General features: G+C 39.6%; 1 protein-coding gene across 1 annotated transcript in view; it reads right to left on the reverse strand.

The window, feature by feature from the left end:
* Positions 1-22358, reverse strand: part of nAChRalpha2 (nicotinic acetylcholine receptor alpha2) — a 687424-nt gene that overhangs the window by 664743 nt on the left and 323 nt on the right. The gene's annotated exons all lie outside the window — the stretch shown is intronic.

A 22358-nucleotide genomic window follows, 5' to 3' on the forward strand; every position in this document is an offset into this window, starting at 1 on the left:
AAACTCCTGATGTCGTAAGAGGGAACTGAAAGGGGTCCAGGGACCCTTATTTTGGGAATATGAGTTGGTGGCCACGAGGTCCCTAGCTGAGTCCAGGCATTGCTTCCACTTATTTGTACCAGGTTCCTTACTTTAATCTATCCTATCTGATCTCCACTGGTCAACTCTTGTTTTCCGACCCCGAAGATATTACATTTGTGACGCCTAGGGAGTCTTTCATTTCCACGCCGTTCGTGGGCCTTCCCTTGCCTTTTACCCATATTTTAATTCTTCGAACGAACGGACCTCTTCCCATTTCTCTTCTGATTAGTGTTCAGAGAGGATGGCTGCCCAGTTGTACTTCTTCTTCTTCTTCTTCTTCTTCTTTATCTGGTTACCTTCCATGGTCGGTTTTTCCCTCGGACTCAGCGGGGGATCCCACGTCTACCACCTCAAGGGCTGTGTCCTGGAGCTTCAGACTCTGGGTCGGAGATACAACTGGGGGGATACAACTGGGGGGGATGACCAGTACCTCGCCCAGGTGGCCTCACCTGCTTTGCTGAACAAGGGCCTTGCGGAGAATGGGAAGATTGGAAGGGATAGACAAGGAAGAGGGAAGGAAGCGACCGTAGCATTAAGTCAGGTACGATCCCGGCATTTGCCTGGAGGAGAAGTAGGAAACCACGGAAAACCACTTCCAGGATGGCTGATGTGGGAATCGAACCCACCTCTACTCAGTTGACCTCCCGAGGCTGAGTGGACCCCGTTCCAGCCCTCGTACCACTTTTCAAATTTCGTGACAGAGCCGGGAATCGAACCCGGGCCTCCGGGGGGTGGCAGCTAATCACACTAACCACTACACCTCAGAGGCGGACGTTGTACTTCCTGTTAAAACAATAATCGCCACCACTGCGTTGCATTTGCAATATGGAACAGTGTCCGCCTCCGTAGTGTAACGGTTAGTGTTATTAGCTGCCGACCGCGGGGGCCCGGGTTCGATTCCCGGTACTGCCAGAAATTTAAGATTGGCAGGAGGGCTGGTATGTTGTTAAAATGGTACATGCAGCTCACCTCCATCGGGGGGAGTGCCTGATAAGAGCTGCACCACCTCGGGATGAGGACACGAGTTTTAAACCTAGAACAGTGTATTTAATGTGGGGACCGTGAACATCCCCGAAGCTCTTTCCGGGCTGTTCCTGAAGGAATATTCTGGATAATGGTTTCCTCCTTCGGAAGGATTTTTATGTGGCTATAAGGTCAGAAGCTCATTGGTTATGCGGACACCCCTACCGTTAAGTGAAACATAGCACATAGAATATAATTTAATTCGATTACCGGTATAGTTAGTACAAACAATAAACTCATTTCATTATTTTCGACAGTCATCGTAAATTATTATATAGCGTAATAGTGCAAATTTGTCCGCCTCTGTGGTGTGGTGGTTAGTGTGATTAGTTGCCACCCCCGGAGGCCCGGGTTCGATTCCCGGCTCTGCCACGAAATTTGAAAAGTGGTACGAGGGCTGGAACGGGGTCCACTCAGCCTCGGGAGGTCAACTGAGTAGAGGAGGGTTCGATTCCCACATCAGCTGATGGGCCTTGTTCTACCAAGGGAACGCTGTTCTGCTCCTAGACCTGTAGATTTCGAGATGACGCGAGATCAGCCTGACGTATCCCTCTAGGCCGTAATTCTCGGGTAGAGGCTAAACTGTTCATCTTCTTCCATCCGTAACATGAGACAGAATCAGTTACTAGGTTGTTCGTGACTCGCAACCTTGACAGTAGGCAGCCGCCCCAACATCCTTTCTTAACTACAAATATAACAAATATATAGCCTATATTAACAATATTAAATCAACAAAATCTGTACGGCTCCATGGCTGTGTGGTCAGCGTTTTGTATTTCGGGCGCCGGGTCCCCAAATTCGATTCATGGCCAGATCGACGAATTTTAATCTTAAATGGTTAATTCGCTTGGGCCGAGGACTGGGTGTTGTTTGGTGTCCTCGACATCCCTGCAACTCGTTCACTACCCGCAACTCTATTCCCCACCACGCTAACATGCAGTTAGCCATACGACAGATACTGCCCAGCCTGCCTTATAAAGGCTGCACCAGGCTAGCAATAGCCATACAAAAATATTATCTTTATATAAAATTAGAGTTTTGTCTGTACATTGCTCAGAATTTGAAAAGAATGGTATTTCTGTATCGGTCATGTCCACAGTAACAGGGAAATGCACTTTTTACTTTTCCGTAATGTCTGTCTGTCTGTCTGTCTGTCTGTCTGTCTGTATGTATGTATGTATGTATGTATGTACACGCATCACTAGAAAACGGCTAAAGAGAACTTAATGAAAATCGGTATGCAAAGTCGGAGAATAAGTCGCTACAATCTAGGCTATAAATAATTTTATTCACGTTGATTGAAATGGTAGTTTAGGGTAAGGACTAAAATGTAATTTTCAAATATTTATGTTATTAGTGGTCCTATCTTAATAAAATTTGGTATGAAAAGTCGGGGAGTAAATTGATACAATCTGGACTATAAATAATTTAATTCACGCTGAGTGAAATGGCAGTTTAAGGGAAGGCCTGAAATTTAATTCTTAAATATTTACATTATTAGTGGTCCTATCTCATTGAAAATTGGTATGCGAAGTCGAAGAATGAGCCACTAAAATCCAGGCTATAAATAATTTAATTCACGCTGAGTGAAATGGTAGTTTAGTGGTAGCCCTAAAATGTTATTCTCAAATATTTATATTAGTGGTCGTATCGATAAATACTACATAACTAAAGTTATATAGAATTAAATTTCCAAGCATTTATGTTTTATACATTTTTACCGTACCGGCTATGATAACAGATATTCATGAATTTGTATTTTGGTTGCTAAGTCCGTATCAACGCCGAGCCACGAGAAAATGGGTTAACAGAATTTAATGCAAATCGGTGTATAGAGTCGGGGAATAAGAAACTACAGTCTAAGCTATAAACCATTTTATTTACCCTGGATGGAATTGTAGTTTAGGGAAAGGCGCCTAAAATATAATTTTTAAATACCTATGTTATTGGTCCTATCGATACTACCGGCACATAACAAAAGTTATAGAGATTACAATTTCCGGTCATTTATGTTTTATTCAGTTTTAACGTACCGACTACGATAAGAGTGGTATTTCAGAGTCGGAAGAAAACGAAATGTGAAGGCCTACAATATCGAAAGCGCATAACATCAACAATAACATTACATTGACCATTGTTTATTGTGATGTTCTTTGTCTCTTACGCTACCACTCAACTCCGATAGATGGGATTACTGCTGCGTACCGAGTATAACAGCCTGACCGAATATTTGTAGGAAATACCTGGGGAGTTAGAAAACTTTCTTCTTTAGCAAGTCATTCCTCTGGTTCATACATTTTTCTGATACAGCTGGTACGTAACACACTGGTTCATCATAATATTCCAGCTATTCGATCCCTACTCTGACGCGCTGTGTTGAATGAGCAGTGGGCACAATTAAGGCAGACGCTCACTCAGTACAGTAGTAGTAGTAATATGGCCTGGTCTAGAATAACAATTAGGGCTATTCCAAATTATAGCACCACAATTCACTAAATAACACAATATTCAACCCTAAAAAGAGCCGTTTCTTAAGAAAAACTTTTTCCTCTTCACTTTTATTAATTCTACGTTCAATTTATTACAAATTAGCAGTGAAGAGGGGGTTTCTCCTCTGGCTTGGAGGAAAAAATTGCCTCCAAGTCAGATTTTTCCGCCGCCAGTGTAATGAATGGATACTTTCTGACTCATCGGGTACTCCTAGGAAAGAGATTAGTAAAAGGGCATAGCTTTTGCTCTGGGATACTCCAATATTCGACTCACCCCGCCGAAAAAAGGCGAAGAGTGTTCACGGCTCACGGCTGTCTGCGGCTTGGTCGTTCCACTTCTGGAACTTTGGACTGTTAGATGGCCAGCTTAGCCCAGTTCGTTAAAAGTGAGAAAATGTGTGGTTTTCCATTTGATCGAGTATGTCATATGAAAGCATTGCTTTTAATCGCGCCATTCCTACTGACGTCATTGTAATGTATGTTCATTTCATTTGGGAAAACAGATAGTCTTTCTGACGATATAAAAAGGCAGGTGGAAAGTGAGTGTCTACCATTATAATGAAAGCTCCCCAACCTGATTGTGACGGATGGTATGCAAGCGGGTTTACCATTACAGTGAAAATTCCCTAACTCCGCCTTCACACGAGAAAAGATGTTTCGTGACTTTCCCGTCGCATTTCTAGGGTAACGTTAAAAGCTAAGCAATTTCATACTACCTTGCTCACAACGTGTACATTACCTAATATAGAATTCTGTATAAAATGTAGAATTCCGTAGCGAAGCACAGGTACATCAGCTAGTAAATTAATATAAATGGAAACCTTTATTGTTTCACGTTTTATAAAAAGCAATGCAAATACAAATATTAGCTTATTTGTTACTTAATTGAAAAAAATAGTTCTTACACCTTTGTTAGTCCGGCTTCTTCGATGAATGGTCTTCGGTGCAGAAGGCCGTGGGTTCGACTTCTGGTCGGGTCAGGGATTTTCACTGCGTAACTTGCATTCCTCTGTAACATGGGCTGAGTATTTGTGTTTGTCTTAATGCACTTATCTTTATCCAGTGTGTCAACGGCCTCATGAGTTGGAATGGCACGCCATTGCAAGTCTGAATACCCACCATTTTTGTTCATTCGGTACTCAGTCGGCAATCACCACAGAAACACGCAATAGTGAATACCTCTCCGTCAGAAAGGGCATCCGTCCGTAAAAACTGGGCCAAATTCCCAAGCAGTGTTGTTTCCAAGAAATGGTTGAAATTCCGGTAACTTCGGATTTGGTTTTCACTAGGAATTGCACCCAGCCTTAAGAACCCTCAGGCAATGATCGCATTAATCATGGGACTTTCCCTTTAAATGCAGTGCTGTTCTCACTGTAGGGCTTTAAACCAAGAGGGTTGTGAATAACTCGAAAGGGAGCAGAGCATACGTTCTTACGGACAAAGTTAAGAATTTTCTAAATAAATTCGGTAATTATTTTGACGTATACTTTTGCAATTATTTCGGTACATTTAATTTGATTACAATCCATTTGAAAATGCTGCTGAGTTATTATCTCTCTGATTAATCAAGAATAACTCGTGGATTTCACTAGTGATTATTCGATAAAATGTAAATTTACGATCTTAGTCGGAGTTCTGGATGGGTACAGGCAAGAGATTTCCAACTTTGGGTGAAAAAGGGCAGACAATAATGATTCCTTTCGCAACAAGGTAATCATGTGAGACAGGAATTTATGTGTTAGCAGAATAAATTCGATCGTTAAGACTAAATATTGCAAGAGATTTTAAAGTAGCTATTTCTGATATTTTCTCACGTTTTGATAACCTTTGCTCTGAAGAACAAACCCATAGTTCACACCGAACTCTGACATTATTCGATTTGCTTTAAAGTTAGTTATATTTAATTTAAAGATTGTTTCATTCGAATACATGTATATTAGACAACTAAACGCGTTAAAACTTGTTTTTATTGTAGGTCTAATATTTTGATACTTGAATGTTGAATAGAAAACTACCAAGTACTACGAACAAAAAACACAACTTAAACAATAAAATTTGACTCCTATTTTGATAATGAAACTATATTACACCAAGGAAGGTGAATGGCATTAATTTTAAAACCACTCGCAATTAGAAGGTTTTATATTAGAGGATATGAGAATTAGAGGCAGACTAAAGTTACAATGGCAACTCAGTTGTTAACGATTCAAAATAAGAGGTGTGGAACTAAACAAAGCCACAGAGCTAGTTGTAAGTGGAGGAACTTACTTAATTCTCAAAGGTTTGCAGACTGAACGCTCTAAGTCATAAAAGTCTATGATGAAGATATATGCAATCATATGTATGTAATTATATATTATGTTTATTAATATGTTAAATACAATTTATTTGAATTAATTATACAAGAACCATATTAACGATGTTTATTTTAAGGAATATACCTCATGCAACCATAGGGAACGCCAAATCATAGTGCTCTTTGAGCACGTGGCAACCTAAATCCAGTATCATTATATCTTGTCAGCTGATTTAGGTATTAAAGTACAAGCGATTATTTTTATATAAACGAACCTTGGAAAAATACACTGAATCCATCGCAAGATATGTAGTCAATCAGGAATATATGCGCCATGAAAAGTGGTCATAAATCGTGGCGAGTCTTCACCTTCATTGGTCTCGTATAGCTCATTAGAAGCCTTGACACAGACCGAGTTGGCTACGCGGTTTGGGTCACGTAGCTGTCCTCTTACATTCGGGAGATAGCGAGTTCGAGCACCACTCTCGGCAGGTCTGAAGATGGTTTCCCGTAGTTTTGCGTTTTTATACCGCGAAATTGCTGGGACTGCACCTTAATTAAGGTCACAGTGGCTTTCCGTCCAGTCCTAGCCCTTTTCTATCCTAATGTTGTCATTACACCTGTCTTTGTCGGTGCGACGTGAAACAACTAGCAAAATAAAAAAATTAACCGCCTTGATTTGCAAAGACAACTGTTGCTTTGCCGGATGGCCTATAGATAGGGCCTATTGCAATGTAATATGGTCAGGGCATTGACTTCCTCATATCACACAGGTACTCATTTGATTTTACAAGGCTGAAGGAATCCCTTTCCACCTCTCGATTTAGGACAATTATTTGAACGAGTCTTGAATCAAGCTCAAGGCCTCCCAGTACGAGGCAGACACGCCATCACGCGTGCCATTATTCGAAACAGCTAGGCGGTCGGGTGTGGATAGGTAAAAGGTAACTTAGTGGAGTACCTTCACGTTTATTGATTTCACGTTCATCATATCGGAATGTTCCCTATCAGCGACCTCTAAATGACAACCCAGATAAATCTCTGGTGTTTATAGTGCATCGCGTCCTCTGCTACCGACCAGAACAACTTTGTTACTTTCATCGATGTACAGTATCTCCCATTTGGCTTTCAAAATATTAAAGTGACTGACCTATGAGCAATGGTAGAAATGCCATTCCTAAGCACCCGGCCCCTGTGATGAATAGTGTCGGAGTGTCTCCCAGAGGGTCCGTTGTACATTTCGGTGGGCATGTGCTGATATGTTTTAATATCGGGTTTGGTGAAAACGTAAAGGGAAACTACTTTACTTCTCATTTTCCTAGTGCTTACCTTCACTGAAACCTAGCCTAAAAATGGCAGCTGATGGTGGAATTATTGGGAAAAAATTTCCCGCTATATTTTCTTATTTCTTCAGGTAGGAAATTGAAAATATTTATATTAATAATAATAATAATGTTATTTGCTTTACGTCCCACTGACTACTTTTTAAGGTCTTCGGAGACGAGGTGCCGGAATTTAGTCCCGCAGGAGTTCTTTTACGTGCCAGTAAATCTACTGACACGGGGCTGTCGTATTTGAGCACCTTCAAATACCACCGGACTGAGCCAGGATCGAACCTGCCAAGTTGGGGTTAGAAGGCCAGAGCCTTAACCGTCTGAGCCACTCAGCCCGGCAATATTTATATTAGTGCTCATAAACTATCTTATATTATCTTAGCGGCTAGTCTAAAAGTATTCGGCAAACATTTTCACGATAAAGACTCTTCGATCGGTGACACAATGCAAATATTTTTTATCGCACAGATCACACTGAAGGCTAATAATTATTTTAAACCACGTAGGTTTAAATAAATGCAGATTCAATGTTTGTAACTTACATTTGGAGAAGTAAACATTTCTGTATATATTCGTGTTTTTACGTGCGAGATGCATGCAAAATATATCATTTTAATGTATTCTAAAAATTGCGATCATAATCTCCTAAAAATGTATTGAAAAATTTAAATCTTCTTTTACTTTCTGAGAGTATTGGAGAGGATATTTAGTGAATATTTAGCCCAGTTTTTGTGGCCGGTTATCCTTCCTAATGCCAACCCTATGTGGAGGGATATATTTGCAATAGGATATTTCTGTGGTGGTTAGCTCTCTGCTGTGTTGTATTCAAATGCAAAGAACTATATTAAGACAAACAGTAACACTGAGTCCTCGAGCCAGACGAATTAACTATTTGCACTTAAAAATACTAGGCACGACCAGGAATCGATCACCAGGCCCTTAGAACCGAAGCTCAGAACGCTGTTCATTCAGTCAAGGAGCTAGACGTAGCGAAAATATCAAATATGATTCTTGTTTTGATGTATGCATTTTTCCAAGAGTGCATTTTAGACTCACGCTAGTTACTGATGTGCTACAGTAGAGGTACCGGAATGCAATACTCGCCGCATGATCAGATGCCTTGATGGGGGAAGACTTCCTAGAACGTTCATATACTGTGTTTTATCTTTTCCCATGAGGCACTCCACTCATTTTTTCCTCTTTTTATAAGAAGATCTCAATGCAGACAGTGTCAAACAACCGGGCACTACTTCTCAACTCAAGAATTCTGTTTTTTTTTTTTTTTTTTTTTTGCTAGGGGCTTTACGTCGCACCGACACAGATAGGTCTTATGGCGACGATGATGAATTCTGTTTTAGCTCCAAACCAAGTGCCCAGCCACGAATTATTTAAAAGGATGTTGTTTACACATTCTGCACTGTATTCGGAACATGAAGTCAGAGAGATGCACTTTTTGTTTCCTTTGGTGAGATGTTCTCTGTATAAGAATGTAAAATTTAATATGTTAAAACTAGGAAAATATGATGATTTTCGTAAAAATTAATGAGGTACAAACCCGCTAACTTGTTAGCGTGTTCGACATTTACTTGCTACGGCGGAAGTCTTCCGAATAAGCTGAGTATGTAGCAACTTACACTCCACACTATGAGTATAGTGTTACATTTCTTTTGTTTATAGGTCGAGTGACGATGTATAATTAATTTAGTAATCGTAAATACATTTCTATAAGACATTCGTACTCTATTTTCTCAAGATTTGTTCAATTTTTAAAAGATGCGATTCAGGGAGCCCGAAACATCCTCTTATCTGGACGAAACGTATCATATCGAGGTTAATAAGGTTTCTCTCTTAATTTTTCATGTCTTAATTTAAATGTAAAAATTGTGTTCGGCCTAGTAAATTTTTTTTATGTCGTCGCTGTCAGCCATCAACTGCAGTCTGAACAACCAATGGCGTCACAAATGGGTGATATTATCACCTATCGAGCATTAATAAAACGCGTTGTATCATACAGTAGTCCTCAAATTAGATGAATATTTAACACACACTCGTAACCTTCAAAGCATACAGAATACAAAGAGATTTAATTTGGAGTGGACTTGCAGCCTCTCAATCACTATAACGCGTAAGTTTACAAGGTATTTCCTGTTAGGGATATTCGTCACAATGTGTGCTTTGCTAATACTTGAGTTTAATAGGAAGTACTTAGTATGTGTTATATACGCTGAATAAATTAGCGCTAAAATAGAGAATTTTTGGCTTAAAATACGTACAAGTATAATGCACAAGTTGATTCTTCTACGTGCCTTTAACAGAGTGAAGTATTGTGGACATTTCAGTGGGAAACAACCCCCTAGGAGAATTAGGGATGTTAATTTTAATATAAGAAGTGACACAATAGACTGATATGAGTTACAACAGTGCTGACTTTCTTTTGGTTTTTACAATTTGATTTACGTTGCACCGACACAGATAGGTCTTATTGCGACAATGGGATAGGAAAGGGATAGGAGTGGAAAGGAAGCGGCCATGGTCGTAATTAAGATATAGCCCCAGCATTTGCCTGGTGTGAAAAATGGGAAACGACGGGAAATCATATTCAAGGCTGCTGACAGTGGGATTCGAATCCACTGTCTCGAATGCAAGCTCACAGTTGCTCGCCTGTATCTGCACAGCCAACTCGCACGTTACGTCCTATGTCAAGGTGACGAAATTACTTTTTATATCATATACATTGTTAGCTTAGACACTAGCACTGTATAACTATAAACGTCGCTCATTAGATTTATCTATGAAGCAAAATCTATATATATAAAGTAGCTTGTCCTGACTGACTGACTGACTGACTGACTGATTCATCATCGCCGAGCCAAAACTACTGGACATAAAGAAATGAAATTTTGAGCATAGATTCATACTAAGATGTAGGTGCTCGCTAAGAGAGGATTTTTGGATATTCCTTTGCTAAGGGGGTGAAAAGGGGGTTGAAATTTTAAAATGAGTGTATCTATATCTCAAAACTTTGAAAGTTTACAGATGTAAAAATTGGTATTTAGAATCTCCGTTAAAAATAAGGAAACACGTATTTTTTTGTTTTCAGAAAATCCCAATAGGAGGGGTGAAAATCGGTGAAAAAGGGGTTGAATGCCTTTAATCAGAATACCGGTACTTATATCTCAGAAACTGAAGATATTACAAACCTGAAAATTGGTACTTTTGATCTCTTTTAAAAATAAAGAAACAGATATTTTTTTGTTTCTGGAAAATCCAATTAATAGGAGGGTGAAAAGGGGGGTGAATTTTTAAAAACAGTGCATCTATATCTCAAAACTTTTAAAGTTTACAGAGGTAAAAATAGGTATTTAGAATCTTCATTAAAAATAAAGAAACACGTATTTTTTGTTTTCGGAAAATCCCAATAGGAGGGGTGAAAAGGGGTGAAAAGTGTATTGAATGCCTTTAATGACGATACTTATATCTCAGAAACTGAAGATATTACAGACCTGAAAACTGGTACTTTTGATCTCTTTTAAAAATAAAGTAATACGTATTTTTTTGTTTTTGGAAAATCCAATTAATGGGGGGTGAAAAGGGGGGGGGGTGAATTTTGAAAATGAGTGCATGTATATCTCATAACTTTTAAAGTTTACAGATGTAAAAATTGGTATTTAGAATCTTCATTAAATATAAAGAAACATGTATTTTTTTGTCTTCAGAAAATCCCAATAGGAGGGGTGAAGAGGGGTGAAAATGGGTTGAATGCCTTTAATGAGGATACTTATATCTCAGAAACTGAAGATATTACAGACCTGAATATTGGTGTTTTGAATCTCCTTTAAAAATAAAGAAGCAAATATTTTTTTTGTTTTTGGAAAATCCAATTGCCGCCTCTGTGGTGTAGTGGTTAGCGTGATTAGCTGCCACCCCCGGAGGTCCGGGTTCGATTCCCGGCTCTGCCACGAAATTTGAAAAGTGGTACGAGGGCTGGAACGGGGTCCACTCAGCCTCGGGAGGTCAACTGAGTAGAGGCGGGTTCGATTCCCACCTCAGCCATCCTCGAAGTGGTTTTCCGTGGTTTCCCACTTCACCTCCAGGCAAATGCCGGGATGGTACCTCTCTTAAGGCCACGGCCGCTTCCTTCCCTCATCCTTGCCTATCCCTTCCAATCTTCCCATCCCCCTACTAGGCCCCTGTTCACTATAGCAGGTGAGGCCGCCTGGGCGAGGTACTGGTCATACTCCCCAGTTGTATCCCCCGACCAAGAGTCTGAAACTCCAGGACACTGCCCTTGAGGCGGTAGAGGTGGGATCCCTCGCTCAGTCCGAGGGAAAAGCCGAACCTGGAGGGTAAACAGATGATGATGATGATGAAAATCCAATTAATGGGGGGTGAAAAGAGGGTGAATTTTTAAAATGAGTATATCTATATCTAAAAACTTTTAAAATTTATAGATGTAAAAATTGGTATTCAGAATCTCCTTACAAAATAAAGAAACACTTATTTTTTGTTTTCGGAATATCCAATAAAGGGGGGGGGGGGTGAAAAAGGGATGAATTTTTTAAATGTGTGTATCTATATCTCAAAACTTTTAAAGTTTATAGATGAAAAAATTGGTATTTAGAATTTCCTTTAAAAATAAAGAAGCACGTACTTTTTTGTTTTCGGAAAATCCCAATGGGAAGGGTGGAAAAGGGGGAAAAAGTGGTTGAATCCCTTTTATGAGGCTACTTATATTTCAGAACCTGAAGATATTACAGACCTGAAAATAAAGAAACAAGTAATTTTTGTTTTTGGAAAATCCAATTAATGGCGGTTAAACTGGAGTGACAAATTGGGGTGAAATTTTTGAAAGACTATATCTACAGAATATCTGAGAAAGGTAAAATGTTACAGACGTAAAAATTGGGTATTTGTAATTTCCTGTAAATGAAAGGAAATATAGGTGATTTGTTTTTGGAAACTCCCCTTAAGGGCAAATAAAAAGGGGTGAAATTTTAAAATGAGAATTTCTACAGTAAATATAAAAAACTTAACATGTTACAGAAGTGAAAATGGTAATTTTATCTCTATTAAAAGCAAAGAAACGTGCATTTTTAATTTTCGGAAATACCACTTGGGCGGAAGTGAGGGGGGGGGGGGGAAGTGTGTAAATCTGACTGAAAATAGTGTCGATTTCTTTTAATTAGGCTACTGATATCTCAAAAATGAAGATGTTACAGACAAGAACATTTAAACATAAAGAAACACGCCTTCTTTCAATTTTTCTTTTGGGGGGGGGGGGTTAAATAAACTTAACCCTCTACTGCATACTGTTACCTTTGGGCAACAAATAATTTTTCACCTGTATAAATGGATAAATATTGTAGACAGAGGTAGTTACCGACCTACGGTTATGCAAGTTGTACTTGCGCCTTGCAGTACGTACCCATGGCCAGTAGGTAGTAATGTTCGGTCTTTGAATGTTAAACGCTTAGCGTAGAATCGTGAAAAATCGTATATATATTCAACAATGGCAATCCACATCACATATGAGTGTTAAGCTATTAGCCCCAGTTAAGAATAGCTGATACATCTAATACATTGAGCGTATGTTGAACATTAAAGCTTGAAATTTTCTTCACCAAACGAAAACGAAAAATAATTCATGCAGTAGAGGGTTAACGGCGGTGGGGTGTAAAAGGAGGTGAGACCAATTGATTTTACTGTTCATAATGATCTTTTAAGGAGCCTCCGTTGCTCAGGCGGCAGCGCGCCGGCCACTCACAGCTGGGTTCCGTGGTTCAAATCCCGGTCACTCCATGTGACATTCGTGCTGGACAAATCGGAGGCGGGACAGGTTTTTCTCCGGATACTCCAGTTTACCCTGTCATCATTCATTCCAGCAATACTGTCCAATATTTAATTTCATTTGTCATTCATCGCTCATTGTCCCAGAGGAGTGCTTCGGCAGCCAGCACAATTCCTACTGTCGCCGCAGGATGGGGCTTTATTCATTCAATACCTGACCCTGTCGAATGACTGGAAACAGGCTGTAGATTTTCGATGTACTTATTTTGATCATAAACCGATCATTATTAATCTTTCCTGGGTTCGATTTCAACAGCCATCTTTTCCTTCGGAGAACGTTCCTAGGTTACAGTAGAATCTCCTGGCATATAAATAAAAATGTAAGCACATTTAAAATAAACGATAGGAATGAGATTGTCCGTCAAATAGTTCACCTCTATAATAAGGTCAATAATTCACGGAAGTATGTCATTCGTACAGCCAGAAATCACGCACACTTGCCTACGCGCGACAATGGTGCTGGTCACATTGTCAACAATGGCAGCAGATGCAATTTACCGCCAAGTAGCGGTGGGGTCCAGAACAGCTAATAATAATAATAATAATAATAATAATAATAATAATAATAATAATAATAATAATGTTCTGGACCGTCGTCAAATTGTGCGGACCGCGCTGGAAACGGGTCCTGGCCTGGTAATGACTACGAATACAGTCCAGCCGCGGGTTCAGTACCGCCAAGGCACCCAAGACGACACCACGCCGGATCTCCTTCAGGATTTGATCCATACTAAAAACGCTTATAGGAAAAGATGGCAAAGGTTAAGGGACCCAACTGACCGCGTGGAATACCTAGACCTTCCCCGGGAAGTACGAAATCGATTGCTGCAAAGAAAGATTGAAAAATGTGAGGAACTTTGCTGTAATCTCTCAGAAAACGAGTCAAATCGCGAATTTCTGAGGATTATATATAAAACGTTAAGCATTCAATTATAAATTTCAGTATAATACCGTAGCGAAGCACGGGTATCTTGCTAGTATACTATACGCGAACTTTTTCTTGAGCCCGATTTTTACGGAGCGTGGGGTAAGGAGGGAGCGCTGACGGTTCCGGTTATACTGCCAACTGGATGGAAATTAAATCTGAATTGAATCGATAATATGATCGATCGATATGAATTTTCTAAATATTTATTATCTTACGCCAACAGCTCTGTCACACATACATTATTTAACATTATATAACATTTCTCGATGCGAATCTTGTTCCTAGCATGAATTATATACTTTGGCTTTGCTGTGTAAACAACATCAGTACTAGTTCGTAAAATGTACGCCGGATGTCGCACAGCGATGCGTAGTTTCTGTTTCAAAGGTTGCCAATATGGATGTCGAAGATAACCGAGGTCTACCGATTCAGCACTAGGGAACTCAGGGCTCAAGAAAAGGTTCGCGTATAGTAGATTTCAGTCACATTTATGGTTGTGATGATAGGGAAGCTAATGAGGTAGGCCTACAGGTGATCGTGAGTGGGAAGTAATATCAGGACTCGGCCTGGATGGTGAGAAAGGTGTCATTAATAGGGTGAATGTCACTGGAATTATTAGTGTTTTCGATTTAGCTCTCGCGATAACACGAACTTTGGATAATTCGATATTTTCTAAAAATAAAGTATTACTGAGTAACGCGTTCAATCAATCACTACTGATCTGCATTTAGGGCAGTCGCCCAGGTGGTAGTTTCTCTACCTGTTGTTTTCCTAGCCTTTTCTTAAATGACTGCTAAGAAATTGGAAATTTATTGCTAGGAGTGGAAAGGAAGCGGCCATGGTCGTAATTAAGATACAGCCCCAGCATTTGCCTGGTGTAAAAAATGGGAAACGACGGGAAATCATATTCGCCACGTGTTGGTAGCCTAAGAATGTTAACAATATTACGCAGGGGGCTAGCGTACTAGAATACAGTTAAGTACAGTAGTACAGACGAGGAGAAGTAATTACAGCCCTTGTCCTAGTCGAAGCTGTCAAGTGCTCCTATAGCCACTTCAGGACTCAAGCAGCATCAAAAACATCCGAAGAAGAAGATTGAAAAATTGAATCCTTCATATATATGGCAGTGACAGACTAATCGCCACCATACTCCTAAACAGGCCTATAGAAAGATTTTGTGGTTCAGACAATGAGCGCAGGTATTGTAAATTAGTGTCAATTTCATTTCTCCAGTAATTATACAGTGCAGTGAACTCTAGGTAATTTGCAAGTGCAGACAGTCTATTGCAGTCTTAAACCCGTTTCTAGCTGCGTTATTTGTGTGTGTATCTTATATGAAATGTATTGTTTACATTGCCATATTATCTAAAGTAATAGGCTGTAATTTAATGTGCAGTTCCAGTTTTCGTTCCTTAAGCAATAACTTAATTACCCACCATAAGATGGTTTTGACGTAACTCAGACAAAGCCCTGCACGGGCCAGACATGTACGTGTACCCATCCCGAAAAAGAGCTGGTTGGGCCATGGCTTGAACGGGCACCGGTACAGCCCGTATCCGTCGGGCCGGAGACCCGAGTAATAATCGGGTTCGGATCGCGTCGAGACGCAAGAAACATTACTTGGTCAGATTCGGGCCGGGCCCTAATTTCATTTATCGAGTTCGAGTCGGTCTAAAGGACAGACCCGTATCCGAATGACAATAGAGAGAGGAGAAGGTTAGCTGCCCATGGAAAATACTGTATTTACCATGCTACAGGCAAAGGACAGCTACTTCGTGAGCTTTGTGTGATGTGTGGTATTTTGAAATCGTATAATTAGCACCAGTCCGCCTCTGTGGTGTAGTGGTTAGCGTGATTAGCTGCCACCCCCGGAGGCCCGGGTTCGATTCCCGGCTCTGCCACGAAATTTGAAAAGTGGTACGAGGGCTGGAACAGGGTCCACTCAGCCTCGGGAGGTCAACTGAGTAGAGGTGGGTTCGATTCCCACATCAGCCATCCTGGAAGTGGTTTTCCGTGGTTTCCCACTTCTCCAGGCGAATGCCGGGATGGTACCGGTACCTAACTTAAGGCCACGGCCGCTTCCTTCCCTCTTCCTTGCCTATCCCTTCCAATCTTCCCATCCCTCCATAAGGCCCCTGTTCAGCATAGCAGGTGAGGCCGCCTGGGCGAGGTACTGGTCATTCTCCCCAGTTGTATCTCCCGACCAAGAGTCTGAAGCTCCAGGACACTGCCCTTGCGGCGGTAGAGGTGGGATCCGTCGCTGAGTCCGAGGGAAAAACCGAACCTGGAGGGTAAACTGATGATGATAATAATCAGCACCCTTGCTTACAAAGAGTATGAATTAATGTTGTGATATTCTTTGCAGTTGGTGATACAGCAAGTGCACAGTTGTTCCTTATGCAGGATATCGTCGTCGAAGAAACGAAATCTCGTATATCACAATTCTCTTCCCCCGCCCATTTTTTCTCTCAAGTCTCGTCACGCCACCCAGTCACATATGGACATTCAGTCCATCAGAAAAATTTTCGTTGTGTTCGTTTTACTATAACCTTACTGTACTGCAGTAATGTATGTTTGGATGGCGTATTTGTGCACTCTTGCAGTACAATGTACTTACGGTTAATTTTCCTTTACACTTCTGCATAGGAAAATAAACATAAGGAACACTGTTCTGATGGACTGCATATCCTTATGTGGCTGGGAGGTGCGGCAAATCTTAAGGATAATAATGGATAGGAAGTGCATCTTGACATATGTGGTTTTGTTTCTTCACGGACGATATATTATAATTCAACTTCTAGGTATGACAGAAGAGACCGAAACAAACATAAAAAAACAATAACATGGATGTGAAATGTATGTTTTCGTTCGTTTAGAGCAGAGGGAGAAATTGTATGAGAGTCCAAACGAATCAGAGGAAGACCTTGCAGATACGTACTCTCTACAGCACATGTCTGGGGTCCTTGTACATGTTCGACAGGAAATGGCACGTCGTTGCAGAGCGTATATTGAAGTAAGAGGTTTTGTAAAAGTTACAATTAACCATCTCAAAATGTACTTCAACTATTGATTTCCGACCAACAGTTTAACAAAAAGTATCTGTTTTGTCTCCTGTATTATCCTTAGAAGTTTGATTACTGAATGTTGATGCACTCTGTACGTTGTATACCATTTTCGCCCAGTAGATCGTCTGTACGAGGATAGGTATGAGCTAAGCAATAACATGTGGAAGCTCGCTAACAAGAAGCAAAAACGAAGTCGGGTGGTTTGTTGGATTAAGTTTAGTGTTGTTGCAAATAACAGGAGCAAGGAATTGTCTCTTTTAAACAATGAAGAAACTATTGGAGTGCGGTGGTAAAGCACGTACAAGTCACCAACACTTACACAAGCGACATTTCTGTTAAGTGAGTATATTTACAGATCTAGATTGTTCTTCAAGTGATGCTATGAACACAAACGAACAAATGAAATCCCAAGAGGTGAAAATTCTGAAGTTTAAAAGGTATGTATTAAAAACGTGTTGATTTTTGTGCGGTGTATTGAAGGCCATTTTAAACTGTTGCCGGAAACGGATTTATCAGCGTTTCTCTGGGTGCCTCTCTTGGGGAAGTTGATGCTAACAGTGTGCTGCTCCATCCGACCACAATTTTGCGACTCACGGAGGAGGAGGCTAATTCCCTGCGTCAATAGTATTTACCAGTTATTCTAGACGCACCATTGTCGTGAATTGTCTTTTACAACAGACTTGTGGACAGAGGATATGCGAACACACTTATATACTTCAATCGCAGCTCTGTATATCAAAGGCCGGCACCTTGTAGGGTTCTCTTCATTTGCTGTTTCCGGCAAGATGAAAAAAATGGATACAATACAAGCAAGGAGTTATTCAAACGACTTTCCTCAGGAGACATTACAGTAGACTGTTGTGAAAATGTAGCTTTGTCGCCGATCAAGATTGCAATATTATACAAGTTTTAGAGAAACGTGTATTGAACAGAGAATCTCCCCAGTGAAAATCAACTTATCGATGAATCAGTACCTCAGAAGATCTGGACTAGTGACTCGTCTTCCTCAAACAGTTCACCAAGAAGTTGAGTCCAGGTGGAACTCCATATCCATTATGGTTAGATCTTTACACTCTCTAACTGAAGCAATTTGGCGGTGCCAGAGTAAACCAGAGAGAAGAGTCACTTAGATGGGCAAAACGTACGTTTGCTAGAAGTCGTAAAATGTATCTTTGAGACTTTTTTAACTACGAACGTGACTTTACAGCCTTTAACGTTGCTTTGGGTACATACCTTAACTGATCTTTTATTTTCCTTTTTTCACGAGGGGTTTTACGTCACACTAACACATCAAACATTTTTCAGCTACGCAAGGATGCGAAACGGCTAGGATGAGGAAGGTAGTGACCGTTGTCTCAATTAAGATACAGCCCTAGCATTTTCCCAGTGTGAAAATGGGAAATAAAAACCATCTTCTGAACTGCCAACGGTGGGATTTGAGCCCGCCATCTTCAGAATATAAGCTCACAGCCACGCAATGCGAACCACGTGGCCCACCAGCTCCGTACCTCAGTTAAATGGTGCACTTTGGGTGGAGACGTGTCTCCTGAAATGAAATACAGTTCCGTACCGAAGTTACCTCGTACAAAAATGTGGAATAGCAATGGACCCCGAAATAGCTACATTCCCAAGTCCTGCGTACCGGGAACTTCGCAAGCTTTATAACACCAAGAGAGAGGAAATGCATAAAGAAGTGTGACGCCTGCTTCTTGGATGTCAGAATCTGGATAACAATGATCTAGACTTGCAGGGCAAAAGTCAGAGTAAGCTGGAAATCAAGAATAGTAAACTAGAAATCCATGAGGAATCAGACGACGACGCTGCCAGTTGCCTTGATGTGGTAACACAATACCTCTAGATAGTAGCTGCTAAAAGAAACAGCATTGTATTGCGATGGCGGAAGGATTTTTGCGGCCACAACTCTGTCGCAGTTGACCAAACTAGAACAACGGCGCTGGTCTTACCTTCGTAAAGTGCAACAAGTAGACGTGCGTTCTGTACTGATGGTTGTATTATGAATGAGTGCAGTAATGTTCTTATACCTTAAGTAGTAGACTCAGTTTTCGTCATCCGGGACGTCCTGATGAAGAGCCATAAGCCTATACCACTTAGCATGGAGGGTGGAAAAAATTGATGTAGAACTTGCAATAGTTTCAAACGTAAATGTATTTAAATATAAACGTTGTCCGACTCAATGGCTAAATGGTTAGCGTGCTGGCCTTTGGTCACATGGGTCCCGGGTTCGATTCCCGGCAGGGTTGGGAATTTTAACCATCATTGGTTAATTTCGCTGGCACTGGGGCTGTGTGTATGTGTCGTCATCATCATTTCATCCTCATCACGGCGCGCAGGTCGCCTACGGGTGTCAAATCAAAAGACCTGCACCTGGCGAGCCGAGCATGTCCTCGGACACTCCCGCCACTAAAAGCCACACGCCATTTCATTTTTTCAATTTATATGTTTATAACGATATCTACAATTTGCATTCTTCTAAGATAGCGTCTCTTTTTATTTTGTTTATTTATTTTATGTTTTAAATGTTTGAAGAAGAGGATTTGTCTCTGGTTGAAAATTGCTGCTACTGTTTGGAGCTGTCTGGCCTTTCTCTGGCAGTGTTGTAGGTTATTAGCCTATGTTTTTAGTAAATTTTCGTTTCTCTTATATCACTACAGTTAAGGTCAGTTTCTTATGCAACGGGCTTAGAATGAGAAGTATGTTCATAACATAAAGCCTCCTGCTTCTACATTTACTACTTGGACGAATACAGCACCTTAAAGAGATGTTGGAAATAAAGGCGAAAGCTTTTTTTGTAGCAAATCATTAAATAAACATGATATTTAATTTAAATATTGAGTTGAAATATTATATCTATGACATAAAATATGTGACACTGAGAAATGATGTCTATAGTCAGAGTTAGCAGCAATTCTCCCATTCGAATAATTTAGGGTATCATTTAGCAGAGTAATTAAGTGATTGATTTGAAATTGTGCCTGTAAGGACCCGGTACCTATACCATTACTTTAGTTATAAGCGTTAGAATGTTCACTGTTGAGTAAGTGAATTAGAGATAGCTTCGTTTTAGTCAGAATGGTGCTGTGTTAGCCTTGGCGAATGTAATGGTATGGGGACCGTACAAATGGGATGAAATGAAATCCCTGGTACATTCACCAACGTCTCTGATAATCGAACGATAGGCTTACAGGAACCTGCCGCCAGGTAATGTCCAACCATTTGTTCACCTTCTACGTCCTGTGGGGGACCTGTACCTACAGCTAGACAATGCGTCAACGCATTACTTCCGAATTGTGGTCAATTGGCTCGATGAACTGTCCACAGACCTGAGGATTCTTGCCTGACCCTCAAGGTCACCTGACATTAATCCAATTGAGGATTTCTGGGATGCTATCGAGAGGGATATGTGCACCATGGGACCTTCTCCTAACAATCTCCATGCACTATTTAAGACTGTACAACGATCGTGGAACCTAAATTGTCATTGATAAGAGTAGAAATTCCCCAGTTTTGAGGCCCAAGACGATGAGCTATCTTCAGCCTAATTGTAACCCTTTAATACAACGTGGACAGCTATTATTTTAATTCTCAAGTTTATTTAGTGCCATTCAATTAAGCTGCCTGTTATTACCAATGGCGATATACTGATGGTTTAGTATTGTCTAGTTATAATGTTTATGGGGTTGAGAAAATGTTTAAGTCTGTAATATAATTGATCGTTTCGTATTTGTGAAGTGCTGTAAATGAATATTTAATCTCTGGGAGCAGTATTTGATTCTGAACTAAACAAGATGTCGTCTTTAACCTCAAATTCATTTTGAAGAAAATAGTTTCTCTCCCTAGAGGTGCAACAATATTCATATCGGCCTCCATTTATTGATTCGCTTTGTTAAATATTGTACAAAAGTTAATTTGAAATGTTTCCTTCTCAAAAAAAGTTAATTGAACAATAGGACAACTTAATAATTTAATTTCAGTGCCCAGTAAATTCTTACTCGCCAGATGGCTCAATAGAATTGTTACATACTTCTTTCACATCCTGTGATTAGAAACAGTGCTCTCAGTATAACGTAATTTTGATGAATTAATGAGTGAATTAGATCTAGGACGTGTTTCGAAAAAATAATAAAATTTATACCTAAAAGTAAGATCAATTACTTCAACTATAGTCTCTTCAACTCATATAGCCTATAGTAATATAGAAAAATGTACACTAAAGAAGGATTAACGAAATAAAAATCATCTGATTCAGATGTTCATACTACTCTATTTAAATGATGTTATATTCCCTTCTATCCAGAGATAACGAGACCATCTCCAGCAGACATTACATATGAAATTGGAATTCATTTAAAATATAAATCTGCCCAAATTTGGTACTGTATTCAATAAAATATCTTAACATAAGTCTTTACATTAATTTTAAAATTCAAACCAGTGTTAATAAAATTCCTCTCCGAGGTTTGGATTACTGAAGAGATTGTGTTGATTAAAAACTATCCTGATATTTCGCTTTAGTAGAACATCAAAAGAAGGTCACAGCTCATTTCACTACCATCACTTTCCTCAGAGCCACTTTGAACATTATATTATTCTTTTCTAACACCGTACGTTAGATGTGAAGAAGATCGTAATAATAATAATAATAATAATAATAATAATAATAATAATAATAATAATAATAATAATAATAATAATAATAGCAACACAATCTACGGACAATGAACATTATGTAAGTAATTTAACGCTTGTAATATTTTAGCTCACTATGCTATACTAATATCATTTCATTCCTGTTCATAATTTAATTTAATGCCAAACTCAGGCTGCCCTCATGGACAGAGTAGGTATACTAAAAGCCTTAAATCGACGTATGGATAATTAAACATGAGTTCGTTAAATATTACATTAACATACTATGAACAAAATAGCATAGGAAATAATATAATGAACATTAAAAGTTCGCATGAAAATTAAAATTTTAATGGAAGAAATAAGTACTAGGATGTTATTGTCTATCAGTGATGTAGGAAAACCGTTATGAAATAATGTTTTTTTTACAATATTTTCTAACATTTAGTTACGTACAAGTAATACACACGATTTTGTTACGATCATGAATTGTACACAGAAATGTCTATTATTATTATTATTATTATTATTATTATTATTATTATTATTATTATTATTATTATTGTACAATAGTGAGGTTAGGTTTGTTATCCGGGCCAGACTTACGAGCCATGGGTGTGTACAGACAAACGGCAATCGAGCGCGCGA

Source organism: Anabrus simplex, chromosome 1 (assembly GCF_040414725.1).
Source record: "Anabrus simplex isolate iqAnaSimp1 chromosome 1, ASM4041472v1, whole genome shotgun sequence".
NCBI lineage: Eukaryota > Metazoa > Arthropoda > Insecta > Orthoptera > Tettigoniidae > Anabrus > Anabrus simplex.